The sequence below is a fragment of the Silene latifolia genome, chromosome 6, assembly GCF_048544455.1.
Source record: "Silene latifolia isolate original U9 population chromosome 6, ASM4854445v1, whole genome shotgun sequence".
Classification (NCBI taxonomy): domain Eukaryota; kingdom Viridiplantae; phylum Streptophyta; class Magnoliopsida; order Caryophyllales; family Caryophyllaceae; genus Silene; species Silene latifolia.
In genome coordinates this window covers 61903170-61926547 of record NC_133531.1, presented here as the reverse complement: position 1 = coordinate 61926547, position 23378 = coordinate 61903170, and positions in this window count along the sequence as shown.

Sequence of the window (23378 nt, the reverse complement as noted above, 5' to 3'; positions counted from 1 at the left end):
ATATAATAATCCTTTTCAAATTATACGCAAGCTTTATAGTTTAAAAAATCCGGAGATGGGCCTTGGAACTCCTCGCGCATCGCGCGCGGAGGAACAACTAGTTTATTAAAATGTGTCTACTTGAAGGTCACTATTTTCATGTTAAGTTAACTTTGTCACTTCAATTTATTACCGATACATTTATGTATGAACCCAATCGGGTGGTTTTTTTTGTTAATTATTACTCCGTCCATCCAATTATTTGTTTATAATTAACTAAATAATTATTACAAAGAATATAAAAAGCAAACAAATAAGGATTATGATAAATACAACCCAATGGGTTGTATTTCAGCAAAAAAAAAGAAAATAAATACTTAATATATGCATTAATTGCATTGATTCATATGTAAATTTTTTCTTAATTTCTAAATTAATACCAAATTTGGAAGGATATTAAAATGCTTAAATACAACCCATTGGGTTTTATTTATCATTTCCCAACAAGTAATTAGAATAAAGGAAATAGTTCTTTAAGCAAACTTAAAATTTCTATTTCACTCCAATAATTTTTTTTTTTTTTTTTTTTTTTTTTTGCAAGTTAGGTTGAGAAGACCAAAAAATTTGCAAGCTGCAAAGAACATAACATTGTTTAGGGTGGGGAAGGGTATTTCGCTGGTGGTGGAGAGGTTTTTTGGGTATGGGATGGTGGTTAGGTTTGAAGGTTCGACGAAATGGGGTGACACTAATTAAGAGGCGTCGTTGGCGGGAGGACATATAGGGTAGCGACGTCGGTGAGAGGACACTTGCAGGGACAACCCGACACGATGGTGGTTTGGCGGGGGAGGAGGTGAGTTGTGGTGAAGTTGGTGGATCGTGTGTAATGCGGTGAATGTTGGTATTAATGTGGTGGGGATGGGTTAATGGGGTTGGAGAAAAGGGGTAGTAGAAGAGTAATTATGGGTAAAATGGTCAATTTGTGTAATTTGCTATTCAGTATTAAAGAAATGAGGATTTTAAGTATAAGTTATGAACAAAAATTATTCTATGTATAAAATTTTAAAAGGCGTGTTAATGTAATATACAACATATAAGTTATCAATTTACTTAAAATTTTAAATTAGGTTATGAATTTAAACTTTTAGATTATGTTATCAATAAATAGAAGACATTTAAAAGTTTAGATTATTTAAAATTTTATACTCCCTCCACAATTTTTTATATGTCATTTTGGCAAATTTCACACTTTTTAAGAAATGATTTAATAGTGATTAAAATATTAGTTAAGTATTTAATTAAAGTTTTGGAAAATTTAAAATGGTTTAAATTAACCAATTGGGAAAGGTTTGCTTGTAAAGACATTAAAAAAACATAAGTAATAGTGCATAGGAAAATGTAAAATGACATATAAAGAGTAAATTTCTCATTTATCTAAAATGACATATAAAAAATAATGAAGGGAGTATTACGCTATCAATTTAACTACCCAATCCCACTGATTCACTATATGGCAATTCCATGTATATGTTGAACCTTTTCACCTAATAAAAAAGCTAAAAGCTACCACAAAAGAATGGAATCCGTTTTTAAAATAATGCTCAAAAATAAAGTACTTGTCGTTCTGGGTCAGTTTTGAAACTGATTGTCAAAATGGTGTCTACGTAGGCTCGGGTTCTCAAATCCTAAAAATAAGGCCAAACACGCCATTAGCAATGACGTGTTTATAGTGACTAAGAGAGTGCAATTTGATGTGGCTACTGGACTGCACACGCCATTAGGAATGGCATATTGATACCGTCGTTTCAGTACCAAAAATAAATACCTAAATACTACTAACAGAAGTCAGCGGTAAGTAGGGTCGATCTCCACAGGGAGGCGGTCACTATCTACTTGTCAATTCGGTCTGTCTAAGGTCACAAGATGGGGGTTTTGAATGGTTTGAACTAAACTAATGAGATTAAGGGAAGAGAATTAAAGATAAGAGAAATTAGCAAGAAAGAGAGAAAAATAGGATTGTCGGGTCATCAACGAACGTCAGTTAATTGCAGCTAAGGTCACAGATCAGTCGATGTGTCGGTCTAAGGGGCAACGAATATCTCCTTCCGGTCTCAATTCGTCCTAAAATACTATTAGCTTAGCTTCCGCCCTCACTAAAGCATCCTATTGTTCATTGCGGGTCTCACCCCTTCCAACCTTCCGGTCTAGGTCAAGGCTTACCAAGGTTAAAAAGGCTAAATGCATCGATTCAAATAGCTAGATACAGTTTAAGGCAGTGATTAACAACATAGACTTAACAACAACGAAAGATCCGCAAACTAATTAATAATTAACATTGGTTCATTGACTCCCCTAAATTCTAGCAGGGAAATTAGCCAGACATGAATGAGAAAAGAGCAAGAGTAAGGGAAAGAATAATAATAAGCATTAAATAAAAAGAGAAAAAGGGAAAGAGAGAGTTACAGAATAAAATCCGGAAAAATGGAGAGAAGCAAAGTAGCAGCAGTAACAGGGGAAAAATAATGTGAAAAAATTGTGTTTTAGATGTTCTGTCGTCTTCTTATTTATAGGAAAGGCGATTTTATTTGACCTAAAAACAAATTAAAGCTACAAAGCCCGAGCCCAATAGAGATTTACTCGATCGAGGACTTTTATATCACTCAATCGAGCAAAACCAAGCTAAAACCTCTCGATTGAGTACTTTAGGTACTCGATCGAACACTTATTAAAAAGGCACCATTCGATCGAGTAGAAAAAGGAGTCGATCGAACACAATTGTACTCGATCGAGTACTTTCCAGCGCACAATTCCTGCTTCGGGCACTGAAATTCAAACGGCTGCCATTTCTTCGTTACTTGGGCAAACAGGGCGTTTCCGGTGGAGTTGGAAAGCTAAGAGGACAAGCTTTCATCTCCAATTAGGATCACCTTAAAATCTATTGTAGAACTCTAGATATGGCTCTTCAAATTAGGCACTAGTAATTTGAAGTTCTTCCTTTGCTCGCCTAGTTATCTTACTTCTTTGCGCATCACAATTAGTAGTTTCCAAGCTCCGACTCAACTCATCTCCTAAATGCATGCTTAGGGACATGTATTAAGCTTGATTTAGCTTCTCTTTGGTTCATTCTTGCAAATAAGACAAGAGAAACCAAAGTAGACAATTCGGGGGACATTTGTAGCTAAACACTACACAAAATGCATTGAAATGCGTGCAAATAAAGTACAAAATACCTATATAAAATGCACGCATCACGTATCTTGTGAGGGAAACAGGCCATTAGGAATGGCGTGTCTATACAACAACTTTTTCAAAACACTTGGAAAAATCCCAAAAAAAAATCAAACACCTAAACCCGCCAATACGAATGGCGTGTTTCCAGCATAAGACACGCCATTATGTATGTCGTGTTTACTGAAAATCAATTTTTTTTTTTACAGAACACCCTCGACATCCCCATTATTTCACTTTCAATTAAAAACTCTCATGTCACCTCACAAACAACTTTAATTCCGACACACCTCACCACACCTAACCTCTCCTCTCTCAACTCACCCCACCCCCTCCCTGTTTTCCGGCGGCTCTCCGGCGTTCACCTCACTCCTCCCTAATTAGCAAGGTAATTTAATTTCTTTTTATTAGTTTAGTGGATATTATGTTGTTAGATCTAGCTTATTTCGTGTTTATTGTTGTTAATTAGGTTGATTTTGTGCTTAGATGTAGTTCTCCTATATTAATTTATGTATTTGCACCAAAATCCCCAAATTTCTAATATTATAATGATTTTTCTCTTATGTGTTATTGGGATGGAGAAGTGTTGAAGCAAAATGGATGTGTTTCTTATAGAGGAGGGAATCAATGTTTATTTTAGCTAGTTCAAAAATAACGTATTTGGAATTACTTGAAGAGATATATAAGGGAATTGGCATTCAAAATTTGAGTACTCAATTGAGGGTGAAGATGAAATTTTCAAGTTCCGGATGTTTCAAAGTTGTACCCTTAATAATGAGGGAGCCTTTAAAGCATTATGGGCAAGTATTCGTTATTCAAATGCTCCATCAATGGACATATTTGTTGAAGTTTCCTCTTCCACTAGTCATATTGTCAATCCTACACCAAGTATTCCTATTAGGCTAGATGATATTGGCCAATTTGTATCTCTTGAAACTAATAACGTAAATGTTGGGGAGTTTGAGGGTAACGCGGAAGGTGATAAGATTCATGAGGATTTGGCTGCATTGATGAGTATTTAATGGCAAATGAAGAAGATGGTGATGATGAACTTGTATTTGCTAGTGCTCCCATTGTTGAGTTTAATAAGCTTGATCCATTAGATGAGGTGTAATTGAATAGTTGGAAAACCTGGGAGAATATTGTTCGACATGAACAAGGAAAAGAGTTTGCGGTTGGACAATTGTCTCCAAACAAAGCTTCAATTAGCGATGAGGTGACATTATATAGTGTTAAAGCAAATCAATTTTTCAAAGTTGTCATATCTAAGCCTCATACCGTAACCTTCAAATGTGGGTGATCTCCTACACCATGCAATTGGTGGTTAAGGGCGACACAAAAATATTTTAATTCTCAAGCTTTTACCATTGTCACATAGAATGGGCCTCATGATGAGTCTTGTGTTGGTGATATGGTTCCACGAGACCACTTTAATTTGAAACGAGGTTTCATAAGTCACGAGATTCGTAACCTTTTTGAGGGAGATTGGGGATATAAGGTGAAATCTAGTATTACTCACATTGTAGATAAGTTTTGTTAGACAATTTCATACACCAAAGCTTGGAATGCAAAACAAAGAGCAATTGGGAAAATATTTGGATATTGGGATAAATCGTATGATATGTTACCTCGTTTCATGGAAGGTTTAAAAGAATCAAATCCTGCAGGCACAATTGTCCAGTGGAAACCACACCAACAACAAATCCAAATAGACAAATATTCAAGCGTATTTTTTGGGCATTTAAACCATCTATAGAAGGCTTTGAACATTGTCGTCAAAATTTAACCGTTGATGGAACTCACTTATATAGGAAGTTCAAGGGGACCATGTAATACCCAGCCTTTGTGGGATCCGTACTTAGACCTTGGGACACGTGAGAGGAGGTTTAGACCGATAAGAGAGCACTCGGAAAGGAAAGATATCCTTACAGTAGACCTGAGCCTAGACCGATTGGTGTTGCAGGGGACCGAGTGGGTCTACTCGGTCGAGTGAACGGTACACTCGACTGAGTAGAGTGCTACTCGGCCGAGTGAGTCCACTCGATCGAGTGGACTCGGTACTTGGTCGAGTGCCGCTGTTTTCAGAACACGGGATTTAATCCCTTTCTTCCCCTAACCCTAAATCATTTCCACCTTCCTCCTTATCTCTCCAAACTCCCTCCCCTCTCTCTAAAACCCTCACAAACACCTTCTATTTGGGATTTAAGCTTGTATTAATGAATCTACCACCTGTTAGAAATCATTAATCTCATTAATTTACATATTCATATATGAATTAAATTATTTAGTCATAAAATAAAGACAAGATCTTATGCATGCAAACTTTAATAAAAGGAGGTGGAAAATTCTATTTCTCACCATCTTATTTTCGGCCATTTGGGCACCAACAAGATCTCCTTCTTGTTAGTTCTTGAGCTTTCCAACAATTGATGAACAAGGTTCAAATTAGAACCTCTCCCAAAAGCATATACCCAAGAAATCTCTTAATAACTTATATATTTATAAACTAGTAAAAATATAAGTTTAACTAAAAATATGACACAAAAATATTAATTTGTTCTCTTGAATATTTCGGTCAAGAGAGGAGTGATTTGTGTGGTTTTTGTTTCTCTAAATTTTCACAAATTATAGAGAGAAATCATTTTCTTACACTAGAAAAATATAAGTTGAAGTTATGAATGAATGATGGAGGAAAAACTTTATTTTTCCTCTTGGAAAAACCGGTTGGAGGAGGGAGTAGGAGCCAATGCATGAGCTTGTTTTTCTACCCAAGAAAAATAGGCATGCAAGGCTACAAGTACGGTTTGATCATTGTGTTTTCCACTAAAATAAAAACACAATATAAACCTAATACTCCCTCCTTTTCGGCACACTTAAATAAAATGGGTAGACCATTTTATTTTGTCATTTGTCAATTGTGACAAATGTGACATGTTACTTGACATGTGAAATTGCAATGTATTTTTAACATATTAAAAATCAACATACTCATAAAATATGTCATACACAAAATCGACTAGTAATTCGTAATTACTTGTACCAAAACGGTTTATCAAATTATAAATTACAAAGTCTTGTATTTATAATAAATCATTCATTCAATTTCAATTTTAATTTTAATTGTTTCGTAAACAATAATTTTATCCAAGTAATAAAACAATTCGATTACTTAGACCGTATCCAATTTAATCGAATTATAATAAGACACGTTAATCTTACTCACAAATCATCCGTCAATTTTAAGCAGTTTAATTAACTCGTATCGGCATACGATTAATTAAATAATCAATTAAGAGTATTTCCCTATAGGTATGACCTAAGGGGATCGATCACCACCGTCGCACGACAGTAATGTCAAACTCTAGTCACCAATCATTACCGATATGTGTGGACCATTGATCAAAATATTACATCCCACATGTATTCTTAAAATGAGATTTAAACATGTGATCATCATGTTCGACAGTTGTGATCGCATTATTATCGGAGGACACATATTCAAACAATCTTCCACTTGTCCTCGACAAGTGTGCGTCACCAATTCTCTTGTCCTATTACTATCTCCCACTCAATGCAAGGTGTCTTTCAGGTCGTACTTGCAAGTGATCATATCGAGAGTGGTTTCCTCGATCTGGAGAATAACTGGTTGACCGGAGTTATCTACCATAGATACCTTCCGAGCGTGGCCACGCATTTCCAGTTCATTACTCCTCAAGTGGCCCTGAGATATTGTTTTAACCCTGACAAGGGGGTGGACAATTCCTATCGCACTATTCCCTTCGACTAGCCACAATCATCATAACCCAAAATATGCCCATTTGACCCCATTTACGAAGGTCGTAGTAACATAAATCAAAGTTAATCTCAAACTGTGCCACCTTAGGCGAACAGTCTTTAGTCATAAGAATCGACTCATTAGAATACTATAGTAGCTCTCGCCACGACCAGGCTATATAAATTTTCCAGAACTCTATAAGCGGTCATAAGGCCCGACAAAGTGTTCCTAACAGTCCGCCTATGTGATCGACTAGTCATATCACATGACTCTATGGCACTTGAACTTGCCATCAATCGCATCACACTCTAGTCACTTCGAGACGTCACCTTATAAGTGACTATGGGCGAATACCATGTTAATCCGGGTTCACTTTAACGGGGTTCAATATTGTCTCTACAACCCGTTTGGATGTAACAAAGTATAAAAGGAGTTTTCAGATTTAAAAACTCGAACGACAAATGTGATTATCACATATGAATAGTCAATACCTGATTACTACTTCATATTTTTATAATCCATTTTCATCTTATATGTAGTTGTTCATCTCAATGCAATTGAAATGACATATGACATGACTCATCATGTTAAGCCTATGAGAAGGCTTTGGTTAGTAGGTTTTATCAACTTCTTGTACCTAAATCAACCTTACTACATACTCGCTTTCCTTTGTAATGTATACATTTGCATTACAAAACTTTCTGATTACGTGTCTAGATTCAATCTAGACATAGGCCCTCTAGCCTTAGAATAGCTCCCACTGTTTTCACAGTGTGCTGGACTCATCCTTCTTGCACATCTCATGATTGCAAGTGTACTCAATTTCCGTTGTAAATATCTCTCATTGTTCTTTATTGCCTAGAACGATTCTTAGCAAATCTATTTCTTAAATAACATAGCCACAATGGTTCCTTAACCATCTTTAGGTGTTTCGAATACGGTTTTTGCCCGAAATCTTATACAATCTCAACAGTCATTAATGTAAGCCCTTACACAAATTTGTGAATTTCAAAAACACTTAACTTTTCATCTTTAATGCTTCTTCAAGCACTAAAGAATAATCAATATTGCTATTTGGTAACTATTACTTAAATTCGATTTAAAACAATTCATCATACTCAAAGTATATGAAGCGTTATACATCATTATTCATTTAATTGATCCGGCAACGGAAGCAAATGGAATCAATCAAATATGTTCAACTTGATTGAACTAGTCATGAATCTTATCAACATAAGACTTCTTATTTGACACTAATATCATGTGGATTTATCTCCATAAATCTGGATATTAAAGATGTATTAAGTTTCTCCAAAGTCTCAAATCATTCCCAATGATCAATATGTCATCCACATATTAGACTAATTAAAATTACCGTAACTCCCACTAAACTTTATGTAAAAACACAACTTCTCGACCTATCGAGAAAAGTTTTATAACATGATCACAACATTGATTCCAACTCATTGATGTCCTACTTAAGATCCTCTCTTAAGTTTCACATTATCTTAGGATTGCAAGAATCTACAAAACTCAAGATATGTATTGAATACATTCCTTCTAATTGAAGAAGTGGGTTTTAGATTCACTCGCTATATGTATATCATCATAATGAAACACAATCCCTAAGAAGATCCAAATAGACTTAAGCATTTCAACTAGTGCAAAACCCTTTGCCACCAATCAAGCTTTGATATCTAACAATCCACTTGAATTTTTTTTGGATTTTCATGGCTCTAAGCCTTGTATTGAGTTGTGACTTAAACACTCTTATGTAAGTCATATGTTCATTACTTTCCAGAAGTAATCAACTTGAATCAAACAATTTCTTTGTAAGTTGCAAGCTCTTTACTTTCTAAAAGTAACACTAATTCATCATCTTCAACAAGTGATAACTTTAACCTCCTAGGTTTTGAAGAAACAACGTCTTACACAAAACGTCTTATGTCGCCAAGAAAGACCAGTTTCTTGCGACATAACATTCTTTGTGCCTCTTGAACAATTTCTCCCACTCTGTCGTCTAGAAATAAACTTGTATTTTAGAAAGACAGCTTCACGAGCCACAAACCCGTTGTACTCGTGATTATAATAAGGAAAAATGAGCATTTGTTTCTTTTGAAGACTTACAAACATGGTACCCTACCATTTCATATCTCATATGATTCGTTTTAGATTTAGTGGAAAAATAATTTAGACAAAATGATAAAATCCCCAAAAGGATCAAGTAACTCAAAGTAACTTGATTGAAGTCCAAACCATATCGAATAGCGTTTGATTCTTATCCAACCACACATTATCCCATAATGCGTGCTAAGAGAGATTAATTTGTGATACTATATCACATTTCCTTTGGCTTATATCAAAGTTTTCACTTTGATAATCACATCACGACTAAATCGTGATTCTTTGAACTCTTTGAACTTCTTCAAAGATTTCTCTATTTACTTTATTAAGTGAACACATTAGCGTCAACTTAAATCGTTGGTAAAACAAAATGATCAACCTATTTTGGATCAATGATTTACAACCTCGATCTCCTTTTCAACCAAAAGACACGAGACACCTTGCTTTGAATACAAGATACACATATACCATAAGATTAATAATCTAACGGTTCCAAGAGTACTCGATAACTCTTTGCGTTCATCATTCTAGAATTTAAGGTTTAATCTTGGGTTACCAATTTGAGTCTTGCATCATCTACATGGTATATCATTCTAGTTTGGTTTAGAATATAATCACCTTTGATAATAGGCTAGCCATACATCAAATCATGGTGTATAGGGTCACAAAAGTGAACCTCTTATGTATCTTAACAAAAAATTATATTCTTATTTAGAGTTTATTCACTTAATAGTCATAATTAAGGTATAAATATAAACCCAAAACTAGATTCAGTACACAATGACTCTATCTCTCGACATCATTGTTGCTAGTCGTCATATTCTAATCATCCTATGTATCAAATACAATGATGAAAACCACCACCGGTTTCTAATATTGACGAAGTAGTACTAGCAAAATTTATTTTAATCGAATAAACATTTAAACAAGAAGGTCCTATTAGATGTCCCACAACTAACTTGTTGATTCTTCAATAATTTGGGGTAGTTTCCTTTCTAGCGTCCAACAATTAAGACAATGGAAACTTTATCGGTCGGGATTGATAGGTTTAGTATCGTTATTCTCAATAACTTTACTTTTAACATTACCTTGTATCAATTCCATTCTAATTTTACTTCTTTAAAACCTTATCCTTTTCTTAACGGTTTAAGAATGCTCCCACTCATTTCAATGAGTCTTTGCTAAGAGAATTAAAATTGAAATTCATGAAGACTACTCTTCATTCGTTTGTTCAGTCTTAAAACTTTCATTGAAGTGGTTGCGGTATTTTGGTCAATTTTGATTTCCAACAAATCTAGTTACCAAAATGATGTAACGTTTCAAAGTACTTAACTCAATTAAGCACATGAGAAACAATTCATTATTAAGTAGATATGTTAGTCAAAAATCAAAAACTCTTTTGATCACGAATATCTTTTATCTATACTCTTCACAAGAGATCCTTACAATGGATAATACGAGGTTTTTAGAAGAAAAACTCAAATTTTGTCTTTAGTTAATGATGTTTTAATGGAGATTTGAACTAAAATCGAAATGATATTGTATATAATTTGAGGTAAAGAAATAGAACAATATGATAACGGAATAATGAAAACAAAACATTTATCGTTATAATAATACTTGTAAATAATTTAACAAGTAAAGCATTTACATAGTGACCTCTACCCAACTATGATAAATGATTCCAAGATCCAAATTCATATTAACTTGGGGCACGGTGTGCCGAAATATCCTTTATTAACATAACTCGGTGGATTAACTCTTTAATAGATTCTACTTTTAGAACTCTTGGTCGATAAAATTACATTAATATTTATCTCTAGCCCGAAACACATCCGGAAATCGTCGTGAATACTTTCACTGAGTTCAATCCAAATTTCGAATAAATGTGTCCATGATCCAAATTCATATTAACTTAGGGCACGGTGTGCCGAAATACCCTTTATTAACATAAATTCGGTGGATAGACATTTATCACCCACTTCCCCTACGTAACAAGGTTTGTACCCCGGTAGGGCCGAGTGCACTCCCTCATGAAATAGGTTTTCATGGTTTCTACTTTTTGGTAAGGCTAAGTCTCAATTGTTTATTTTAGCGAGAGGTCATGTCAATTTATTATCTATCACGTTTTAAGTGAACTAAAGCGGTGAACTACGATAATTGTAATTGACAAGGTCGATTTACTCGATTTAATGATAATGCATGTTTTAGTTTTGGCGATTTAGCGATGCATGCAACATATAAATAGAATGCATAAATAAAATCCTAGTATGGCCTTCCTAAAATAGTAAATCTAATAAACTATTACAAATTCGGAAACCAACACCTTTGGTCCCTTGAGCTTCGGTCTTGGCACGCATTTCAAGGCAACACTTTCTTTGAAGGATCGCCTTCTTGAAAGGCACCGTCTTCAAGGAACTCCGGAATAATAAAATTACAAAATGAATTAAATAATTTCCTATTATACATTTATAATTAAAATAAAAATAAATCTACTAAATTACAAAACGGTGATACGAGATCATAATAATTACAACCGAATCGATATTCCCATACATTTCGGGTAATATCAATTAAAACTAAGGCCATACTAAGTAAAATTACATAATTCAAAAATTACATAAAATTAAATTATGACAATCATAAATAAAATGCAGCATTATAATATGTATGAGCATGCCAAATTTTATGCTAAATCGCCTTTAAGAGCCAATATCGTATATAAATCGGTTTTTACGGATTTGCGTGATTTAACTTATTAAAATGACAATAATTACATAAATTCATATTTATGTACAAGTTAATTACCCTAACCATCTTAGGACTCAAAATTAGTCTCCACTAACATTTGACAATAATTAAACTTGATTTCTTAATATTGTTCATAAATGGACCCAAAAATACAAAATTTATGCTATAAACTTCAAATTAAATTTTAAAAATTTCAAATAAATTCAAAATTTGAAATTTAAACTCATGAATATTCTGCAAAAATTACCATGACACTCATAATGTTCAAAACTTAGGTTAAAAATTTTGAAAATTTATCGAGAAAAACAATGTTGCGGTTTATCGGTTTTAACAATTATGACCATAAAAATATGAGAAAAATTTTATTCATCAACTTTTCACTTTTAGATCTGAAATATATAATAAAATGCAACATGTGACGTTTTTCCTTTAGTCATGAAGTATGTTTTAGCATTATTACTAATTATAGTCACTATGTATGTGATTTTTCATCAAAAATTCATAAATCATGCATAAAGACTTCATTATAGCCAAATATTTTACACACATCTTGTAACATTGCATGTGACAACACACTAAATTTCCATGACCAGATTCGAAATATAACTCATATTAACCTATTTACCCATTTAAATACGATTTTAACTTAAAAATCCATATTTCGAGCAAAACAACTCATTTTATCATAAAAATTTACAAGCCATCAGTAGATAATATATGTGAAAACATATCCAAAAACCACTGAAAAATTCGAAGTTTAGCTATTTTTCGTCCAAACATGACATTTTTATCATAAAAATCACATTTTAATGCCAATATTATATAAAATGAACAATAAAATCCATAAATAAACCAAAATATCATAAAAATCACTTAGGACCAGAAACTTTTAACATGAAAGGTTATTTTTAGGTTTATCTTCATAAATCCATATTAATTAGTTTTGTATGTTAATCTTATAACTCGGAAAAACTATAAACCGATTTGCATGCAAACAACCTAAGGCTCTTGATACCGCTTGTTAGAAATCATTAATCTCATTAATTTACATATTCATATATGAATTAAATTATTTAGTCATAAAATAAAGACAAGATCTTATACATGCAAACTTTAATAAAAGGAGATGGAAAATTCTATTTCTCACCATCTTATTTTCGGCCATTTGGGCACCAACAAGATCTCCTTCTTGTTAGTTCTTGAGCTTTCCAACAATGGATGAACAAGGTTCAAATTAGAACCTCTCCCAAAAGCATATACCCAAGGAATCTCTTAATAACTTATATATTTATGAACTAGTAAAAATATAAGTTTAACTTAAAATATGACACAAAAATATTAATTTGTTCTCTTGAATATTTCGGTCAAGAGAGGAGTGATTTGTGTGGTTTTTGTTTCTCTAAGTTTTCACAAATTATAGAGAGAAATCATTTTCTTACACTAGAAAAATATAAGTTGAAGTTATGAATGAATGATGGAGGAAAAACTTTATTTTTCCTCTTGGAAAAACCGGTTGGAGGAGGGAGTAGGAGCCAATGCATGAGCTTGTTTTTCTACCCAAGAAAAATAGGCATGCAAGGCTACAAGTAGGGTTTGATCATTGTGTTTTCCACTAAAATAAAAACACAATATAAATCTAATACTCCCTCCTTTTCGGCACACTTAAATAAAATGGGTAGACCATTTTATTTTGTCATTTGTCAATTGTGACAAATGTGACATGTTACTTGACATGTGAAATTGCAATGTATTTTTAACATATTAAAAATCAACATACTCATAAAATATGTCATACACAAAATCGACTAGTAATTCGTAATTACTTGTACCAAAACGGTTTATCAAATTATAAATTACAACGTCTTGTATTTATAATAAATCATTCATTCAATTTCAATTTTAATTTTAATTGTTTCGTAAACAATAATTTTATCCAAGTAATAAAATAATTCGATTACTTAGACGGTATCCAATTTAATCGAATTATAATAAGACACGTTAATCTTACTCACAAATCATCCGTCAATTTTAAGCAGTTTAATTAACTCGTATCGGCATACGATTAATTAAATAATCAATTAAGAGTGTTTCCCTATAGGTATGACCTAAGGGGATCAACTGATCACCACCGTCGCACGACAGTAATGTCAAACTCTAGTCAGCCAATCATTACCGATATGTGTGGACCAGTTGACTGTAAAATATTACATCCCACATGTATTCTTAAAATCAGATTTAAACATATGATCATCATGATCGACAGTTGTTATCGCATTATTATCGGAGGACACATATTCCAACACCACCTTCCTCTTCATCTCCTTCACTTAGTAGGTAAAGATCTCTCACTTTCTAGTCTTTAAACCCTAGCTTTTAGGGGAATTCGTCATTGGTAATTAATTAACATCTAATAAGTGTATTTGGGGTCATTAAGGGGTGATAATAAGGGGTTTTGTAGTGTATATTAGTATAGGATGTATTGTGATAGTTATCATGTGATTTGTATAGGATGAGACGGTTCCTTAAGACGGTTTCGGTTTGAATTCGAGTAGCTTGAGGAGATTGCTAAAAGGTAGGTTAATCCTACTCGGTTTCAATGATGTAAAGTCATTTATGTTGATGTTGTAGTTAGCCTTGCATAATTAGGGCATTTACATTATAACATGCTTAGTGGTAATCATATCATTAACAAGACGATTATGTTATGTTAGTTGTGGTTCATGCCTCGGTTAATATCACATATGTGGGAGGAATTGTTGTTGTCGTTGTTGTTGTTGTATTGTTGTTGTTGTTGTTTTGGAGACGTAAGATGGTTGGGAGACCGTCTTATACTTGAGTCGCCTCTTGGAGCTTCCCACTCCAAGAGGGATGTTCACATTAATGGCTTGAGTCGGAGGGACTCGTGTGGTTAAGACACGACGTCTGACAGGGGATCCGGTTGGCATTCAGACCCGGTACGTCTGGGCGTGTCTCGGTACCTGTTTGTGGTTATCGGTATGTATGGGCGTGTCCCGGTACCAGCGTGGTTATCGGTATGCCTGGGCGTGTTCTGGTACCGTGATATGGTCTCTTTTATATTATGTCATTCATATTGGTAGTCGTATTGCATGTTCACACTCTAATTGTGTCGTCTGTTAATCGTCCATTGAAATTGATGTTTGTTGTGTCTGTGTATTGTCACGTGTCTCTTTTGGGTTGGCCTGTGTCGATCCATATGATATTCTTTGGTCATATAGGGAGCAGGTTTAGTACAGGTTTATCATTGATGCAATCGAGATTCGAGTCGCGCTACGGAATTTGGAGTCGAGTACATAGTCACTAGGTAGATGGAGTAGTCATAGACGAGTTGTACATCATTTATTAGTTACGTTTGTAATAACTAAACTTGTTATTTATTTAATAAAGTTTCTTAATTGTAATTCCGATCTCACTACCTCGGGAAACCGAGATGGTAACGCTCCAATTATCTTGGCCGGATAGTTGGGGTGTTACAAACTGGTATCAGAGCGACGATTTTGGAACCTAAAACAATGAGCCAAAAGGAACCTAGGTGTGTCTAATAAAATGAACCCGGCTTGAGTACGATAGGAGATCGGTTTTGTATTAGTAGGCGCCCTCGTATCAAAACTAGTGCCTATTGTCTCGGTTGGACACTACGTGGGTGGTTAGAAGTATGGGTGAACGCTATGTGGAAGTTGTATAGTTGTATGCTTGCATGAATGTGTGATTTACGTTGAGTTATCGTATGATATAGTGCTTGCCGTGATACATGAAAGTGTGGAAGTTGAAATGCTAGGTTGTTGGGAGTAATGTGCATTGAAATAGTAGTATATGTTGGTATACGAATGCTAACCTCACTTTTGAATTTTACACCGTGTGCTAAATGAATGCGTGTTAATATATTTGTCATGTATGATCGGTAAATTATGTTGGTAGAGTAGTCGCTAGTACTACGATTATACACGAGACGGTAAAGTGGGATGTCGTATAAGCTAACTCGGGTGAGTCACCGAAAGCCGGTGGACTCCCCAACCTTCTCTTTGTGTTGCAGGGATTTCATCGTTCTATTTCGACTTAATTTCGAACCTTAAGCAACCACTCTACTGAGTGCGAGTCCATACTCGGCCGAGTGCGGATGCACTCGACTGAGTGGGCCTGATACTCGAACGAGTGGACTACTTTCCAGGAGGTGAAAACATTCTAGAAGGCAGGTCACTCGACCGAGTAAGCTCCCACTCGACCGAGTGGAAGTCCACTCGACCGAGTGAACTCGCCACTCGACTGAGTGGAACTGGGCTGAGAATTTTACGGGTTTAACTCCATTTTTCTCCATTCCTTATCTCCTTCATATCTAATTTTCACCTTATTCCAACAACACCAAAATTCCTCAAAAAATAATTCTAAAACTCCATTGTTGGTGATTTGCTACTTGGCTAAATTTTTCACTCACGATTTCCGTCTCAAATCTCTCCTAACTAGCAATGTAAGTAAAACATTCTTCTTCTTACTCCTTCATCTTGAATTTGCTAGATCTACACTAGTGTGCTTGAGGTGTGTCAATTAAATTCATGCTTTTGCTTAATTCATAGTAACAAATAGCTTTCTACATTATAGTTGTTGCTAAAAATCAAGTTTTTATGTCAATTCTACCACCTAAATTGAAGAACACAAAAATGGATACATGAGCTTGTATGTGGACTTTTGGTGCTTGTAGTTGAGTCTAATTGGACAACAAGGGCTTAACCTTTGTTGTTATGGATGAATTTTGTTTAATACGTGAAAATTTCGCCTTAAAATTTCGTCTTAAATTTTCAAATTTTAGACAAGTCATGCCAAAATTTTAATTTTCTTGAGTAAAAGTTGAATTAATTGCCTTATAAGACTACCCTTTTAATCGATAATGCAGTATGTAATCTCAAAAAAATGAAAATTTTTCCATCTTGAAAATTTGGTGAAAACTCTTGAAAACTTCCTAAATGGTGCATGAACAATTTTGATTTTGTCATGGAAATGAATTGAGAAGTGTCGATAAACTAAGAATGTAATGGTTATCGCTACACTATGAAGCGAATTAAGAAAGTTTCATCTAAAAATTTGAAAGGATTTCTCAAAATTTAACACTTACTATGATAAAAGCTTCGTTTTTCATGCTCATCACTTGGTCAAGTATTAAGTTTAGGAATTGGGGACGAATTTCATCCACTTTCAGAGTTAGTCATAAGTCTCATCTTTCCTTCTATATTTTGTGTGTGACTTATCTTATAGCATGTCAAGGAACACGAGGAGCACCCGTGGAAGAAACAACCGTCAACCCCAACCCGAACCGGAGGCAGCAACCGCCTTTACCCATCCGGGTTACCCGGGGTTAGAATTCGAAAGTGAACCCCATAGGAATACCTCATTTTGAAAGTTTTCCTTCGCCTTTTGACCAACCTCCTTTACGGGAGAAAGAACCATAGTAAACTCAATTCCTCGGAAGTGCTACTTCTAAGTTCTTATCTCAATCTATACTATGAGTGGCATTTTTACTTTAGCCCCGTGTCTATGGTGTGTTTAGCGTTTGAGAGGATGATCAAGTCCGATAAGTGCTCCTTTGATTGTGGTGCCCTAGTGACTAGACTAGCCAAGAACCTCTTGGGTTATGAACCGGGGGAAATTGATAGATCCATGAGTACGGAAGTGCCATACTTCGACATTGCCTACTTGAAAGGCATGTTTTGGATTGTGGATAGGAAAGACAAAAGGGGATACTCATGGAGAGTGAACACGGACTCATATATGAAACTCCCCGCAAACGGGGGATTGCCCGAAACCTCTCACTTACCTGAACTAGCCCCACCTCGCCCGCCGGCCCGATCCTACCTCATTCCCAAAAGTCTTACTTACACTCTTCGTAGTGAGGCGGCACGAGGGGAACCAACTCCGCAACTCCTTTCCGATCCTCCTAGGAATTTTCCACATGCCCCATCATCCTCCTTTGTGCCCATGACCTCGCCGCCCTTTGATCGCCCTAGACACTCCACTTACGCCCCGTCGTCTTCCTTCATGCATGAGCCTTCACCGCACCATTACCCTCCCCGTCACTCCATGCACGTGTCATCCTTCACCGGAAGATATAACCAACCACCGCCGGCTTATGATCACCAATACCCCATGGCGGACCTAGTTGAGAGAGTGAACAACTCCTTGGTCCTAAGAGATATATATGAGTTTACTTATAACCAAGGAATAAAGTCGACCGAACTTCCTAGTTTTTGGTCCGGGGATGGGGACACTTCCAGAGTATTCAAGGCCTATGGTATTCAACCCTCGGATTGGGGTCATAGAGTTCCTCACGGCGACGGGCACTTGCTTGGTCCTTGGGCGGGACTGCACTATACCACCGGGAGTTTCTTTAATGATACGCAGCAAAGTGGAGGCTACCAAGAGAATGTAGGTGGTGGTTACCAAGGTAACATGGATATCTCGTACCAAGAAGAGGTTGGAGGTGTCTCTCACGAGGGCGGGAACAATGTTTTCTATGGGAGCGAAAGTGGGGGTGGAGGATCTAGTTGGGCACCGGGACTTATGGAGTATCAGGGCTGCTATGTCAATGCAATTGTAGAAGACGCGATGATGGACACCTCGGGAGATAGAAGGAGCGAAGAGCTTAGCACGCGGAGGGAGGAGCCATCGGTAAGCAACCAAGGAGCCTTGGTTTGGTGGGTGAAGAGGCTTGACAAGAGAAGGAAGTCATATTCTTAGTTTTACCCACTCATGTGGAAGCTTGTGTGACCTTGTGTCGGTTGAGTCTCGGACAATTTGCTTTTCTCGCGTTGTAAACTCGGTCATAAGGCCAAGACATAGTGGATGTTGTGTGGTGGGATGATGCTATGATCACCATTGAGACTCTTTTGCAAATATGATTGACCATTGGTATGTTTAGAAACATGAATGATCGGATTTTCGGACTATCAGCTAACACTCGACCGCGCCCCGTTTCACTCGACCGAGTGGCGGTTCACTCGACCGAGTGCCCCCTTTCACTCGACTGAGTGAGCCGAAATCAGACCTAGGGACTTTCTGTAAGAACCTGCACTCGACCGAGTGACCCTCTCACTCGATCGAGTGCCACTCCCACTTGGCCGAGTAAGTCTCCACTCGACCGAGTGGACTGTTATGTTTCTGTTTTGATGGTTTTGAACCGACATGGACCAAGTATTTTCGTTTTGTGACCCTACCGACCACCCAATAGTTGTATGAACGTAGAAATCATCAACGAATAAACCGGACGAGTTGTTTACATTGTTATGTGCCGTTTTATATGTTGTAAACATGAAATATGTTTAACCGATGTGTGAGACCTAACATGCTTAGTAAGGATAATAATGATACGGTAATTGGTAAACATAAACGAGAATTATATAAGTCTTACCGGGCCTTGTGGCAACTAGAGTGAGATGATATGATACGAGGATGGATAAAGATACATGCGAAATCACGTGGTTTGTGCACCAAGTGAATTAATTGGGAATAAGGAATATGGAAGAAACTGGGCCCCAGTAGGCGAGGTAGTGACCGCGTTATGATATTTTCTTTATGTACGGAGTCATGGACTATACACGTATACCTAGAGTCACAAACTATGCATGATACGACTGGACCTTAGCCATAAGAGTGGGAATAAATGTTGAGCTTGACTTGTACTCGAGTCCAGGAGCCTAGATCAAGGGAGTAAGAGAATCCTTCTTGCGAGAGACTGAGTGGCGAATTTCGGGACGAAGTTCTCTTTTAGAGGGAGTGAATGTAACATTTAGGAAATAAGAAAGGACATGAGAACACAAAATAGCACGCACGGTAAAACACTAGCGAGAGAGACGGGCGAATGTGTTAAGGAAAAGTGAGGATGAAGCGAACTTTGAGGACGAAGTTCATTTTTAAGGAGGGAAGATTGTAATACTCAGCCTTTGTGGGACCCGTACTTAGACCATGGGACACGTGATAGGAGGTTTAGATCGATAAGAGAGCACTCAAAACGGAAAGATAACTTTACACTAGACCCGACCCTAGACCGATTGGTGTTGCAGCGGATCGAGTGGGTCTACTCGGTCGAGTGAACGGTACACTCGACCGAGTGAGTCCACTCGACTGACTAGACTCGGCACTCGGTCGAGTGCCGCTGTTTTCAGAACACGGGATTTAATCCCTTTCTTCCCCTAACCCTAAATCATTTTCACCTTCCTCCTTATCTCTCCAAACTCCCTCCCCTCTCTCTAAAATCCTCACAAACACCTTCTACTTGGGATTCAAGCTTGGATTACAGGATCTACCACCTTCCTCTTCATCTCCTTCACTTAGTAGGTAAAGATCTCTCCCTTTCTAGTCTTTAAACTCTAGCTTTTGGGGGAATTCGTCATGGGTTATTAATTAGCAATTAATAAGTGTATTTGGGGTAATTAAGGGGTGATAATGAGGGGCTTTGTAGTGTATATTAATATAGGATGTATTGTGATAGTTATCATGTGATTTATATAGGATGAGACGGTTCCTTGAGAGGGTTTCGGTCCAAATACGAGTAGCTTGAGGAGATTGCTAAAAGGTAGGTTAATCCTACTCGGTTTCAATAATGTAAAGTTATTTATGTTGATGTTGTAGTTAGTCTTGCATAATTAGGGCATTTGCATTATAACATGCTTAGTGGTAATCATATTATTAATAGGACGTGTAACACCCCCATACTCCAAGTGCCTTACCAGGACCACTTAAAGCATGAGAATGCTACCATCTCGGTTACCCGAGGCAATGTATATCAAATAGACCATAAAGGAACGTACTTTAATAAATAAGTTTAAGTGGTTACATAACAAAACCAACTGTAAAGTAAAGTACAAATGTTCTACAACCAAACTACAACTGAAGTAACAAAAGTATAAAGACAACACAGCGGAAGACTACTATCAGACTCGTGGCAACTCCATCCCCAGCTAATCCCGCGCGCATCCATAGTATACCTGTTAGACAACTTCTCACCACTCCCGAATGGATAACCACAGTTTTTAAAACATTTAAACGGGGTCAATACTGATTACACAAAACAAACAGCTACAATAAAACAATACCACAACCAATTCAATCAACCCAAACTCCATCACATCACCACACACCTGACTACACACTAAAGTGTGTAGCCCTGCCAGAATACTCATTGCAACAAGTATTCCACACCACCAGTGATGTAACACCCGCGAATTTCTCATTTGACATTTATAATTTATGTAATCGTTCAATTACTTTATTTCACATTTTTTAAATTATTTTATTTAATTAATTCATTTTAAACACGATTTTTATAAAAGTAATATATTAAAGCTTATTTATATAAAAAAAATAATACGTATTTTAGTCGGACAGTAATAATAGTGACAATAATAATATTAGTTTCCGTCTTAAGCTAATATAGACTCGAGACATTATTCCGTCTAGCTATAGACCGTCACATTTCCACTTTGAGAATAATTTTTTCTCGACCTATCATATATCGACAACACTCACTCTCTTACACTCTTACTTAAACAATTATTATTATTATTATTATTATTATTTTATTTTTTATTTTTTTTAGAAGGATGCGCGCAGCTATCATTAGATGAAAAACAAAAGTTTACATGAAATTGGTGGGGAGCCGAGAAACAAGCTGGGCTCCCACACCCTTAGCAACAGCAAAGCTAAGTCTAGTAAAAATGTAAGCGGCCACCCGAGCCCCCGCATCCTGAGATACCGAGAATTTCTGGATCCGCTTGAGCAAGGCAACAGCATCCGAACCCAACTCCCCAAGTGATGAGAAAGAGAATGGAAGGAAACCATAACCCGCTAACGCGCACAAATCCCCATACTTAGCACACTTCCGCTGAGCAGCATCAGCAACAACCCGGCCAGGCACAAAATTCGTCATCCCAGTCTGAGTCAAAGGAGAAGACCCGGTCAAGTCAACGCACACATCACGCCCCCTGTCCCAAGAATAAAGCAGCAAATCCGCAGGACGAAGAGAACCCCATGCCCGTCAACCAAACCAACATCAACCTCCTTTCCCGCAGAAATACCAGATCTATAGCAGATGTCGAAAAGAGTGTCACGGACGAGGTTATGCCGATGTTTAATGCCCACAAGATACCAAGATAAGAAACAGGCGTGGTCCCCAAAAACATCATCGGAAAATCCCGAGAGCAAGCTGGACAGGGCCTAGAGACCGTGAATAACGGAACACCCATACGATACCCAAGCAGACTACGGTACGTCCTCTCGTTCATAGTCTGACCCAACCCCGAGATAGGAACCGCACGCAACCAATCAGAGGAGTGGGAACCCCGCCGAGATCGCCACAAAGCAAGCCGGTGAGGTGTCAAAGAGAAAAAACAGACTACGAGGGCGGCGAAAGAATAATCAATCACGAAATAAATGTCCGCCAATTTCTTCATAAGTTTGGGGCGCAATTTCACTAGGGTTGCCTAAGATACCGAGCCCGTAGTCGCGTAAAACCTCTCGCGGCATCATCAAAAGCGGGGCCGAATACAATACCGGAGGGTCCGAGGAGCTTAGCCTGCAAATCGCAGACCGCAAACGGGACGCAATAAAAGCATAATGCAAAACATCCCCCGCCGCATAGACACCAAGACCACCAAGATGAAAAGGGAAAGTAGCAAGGCGCAACTGCCAATCCTCATTATTATTATTATTATTATTATTATTATTATTATTATTATTATTATTATTATTATTATTATTATTATTATTATTATTATTATTATTATTATTATTATTATTATTATTATTATTATTATTATTATTATTATTATTATTATTATTATTATTATTATTATTATTATTATTATTATTATTATTATTATTATTATTATTATTATTATTATTATTATTATTATTATTATTATTATTATTATTATTCTAAACCCCACCAACCATCATCCCCTTTCCCCTTTTCGAATTCACCTGCAACAAGCAAATAAATCAAAACAGAGACATAGCTGCAAACTCATTTCCGCCGTCCGTATAACTCCGATCCCGCCCCCATTTCTCGACCAAATTCCATAATTTTTGTACCATTCTCTTCCCTTTTCCTTCCTCCTCCTTTCAAGGTAAGAAAGTCTCGTTTTTGTGGTGGTTTCATTTTTCGCCGTCTTATAAAAGTGTCGTCTTTTAGCTTCTTTATCCCGTATTCTTACTATTTGATGAAGGATTTGAAGACCCGGAGTAAGACTCGTGCCTTGTGAACCATTTATTCGAAGAAATTATAAGGTAACGGTGATAGGTTACTCGACAAATGTCAAAATTTCCGTCTTATATGTCGTTTTATATGTTTTTGTTTGATAAAGTTTGGTTCTTTATACTTATCTGCATTCGTAGGTCTCAAAAATCTTTTGTATATATCAAAGTAATTTTGTTTCCTGTTTCGTTCTTGAATTAATCTTTTTATAGGAGTTCTTGAGCCTCCCCCAAACCTTGATTTGTTTTGACCGTAGTTGTGTACTCT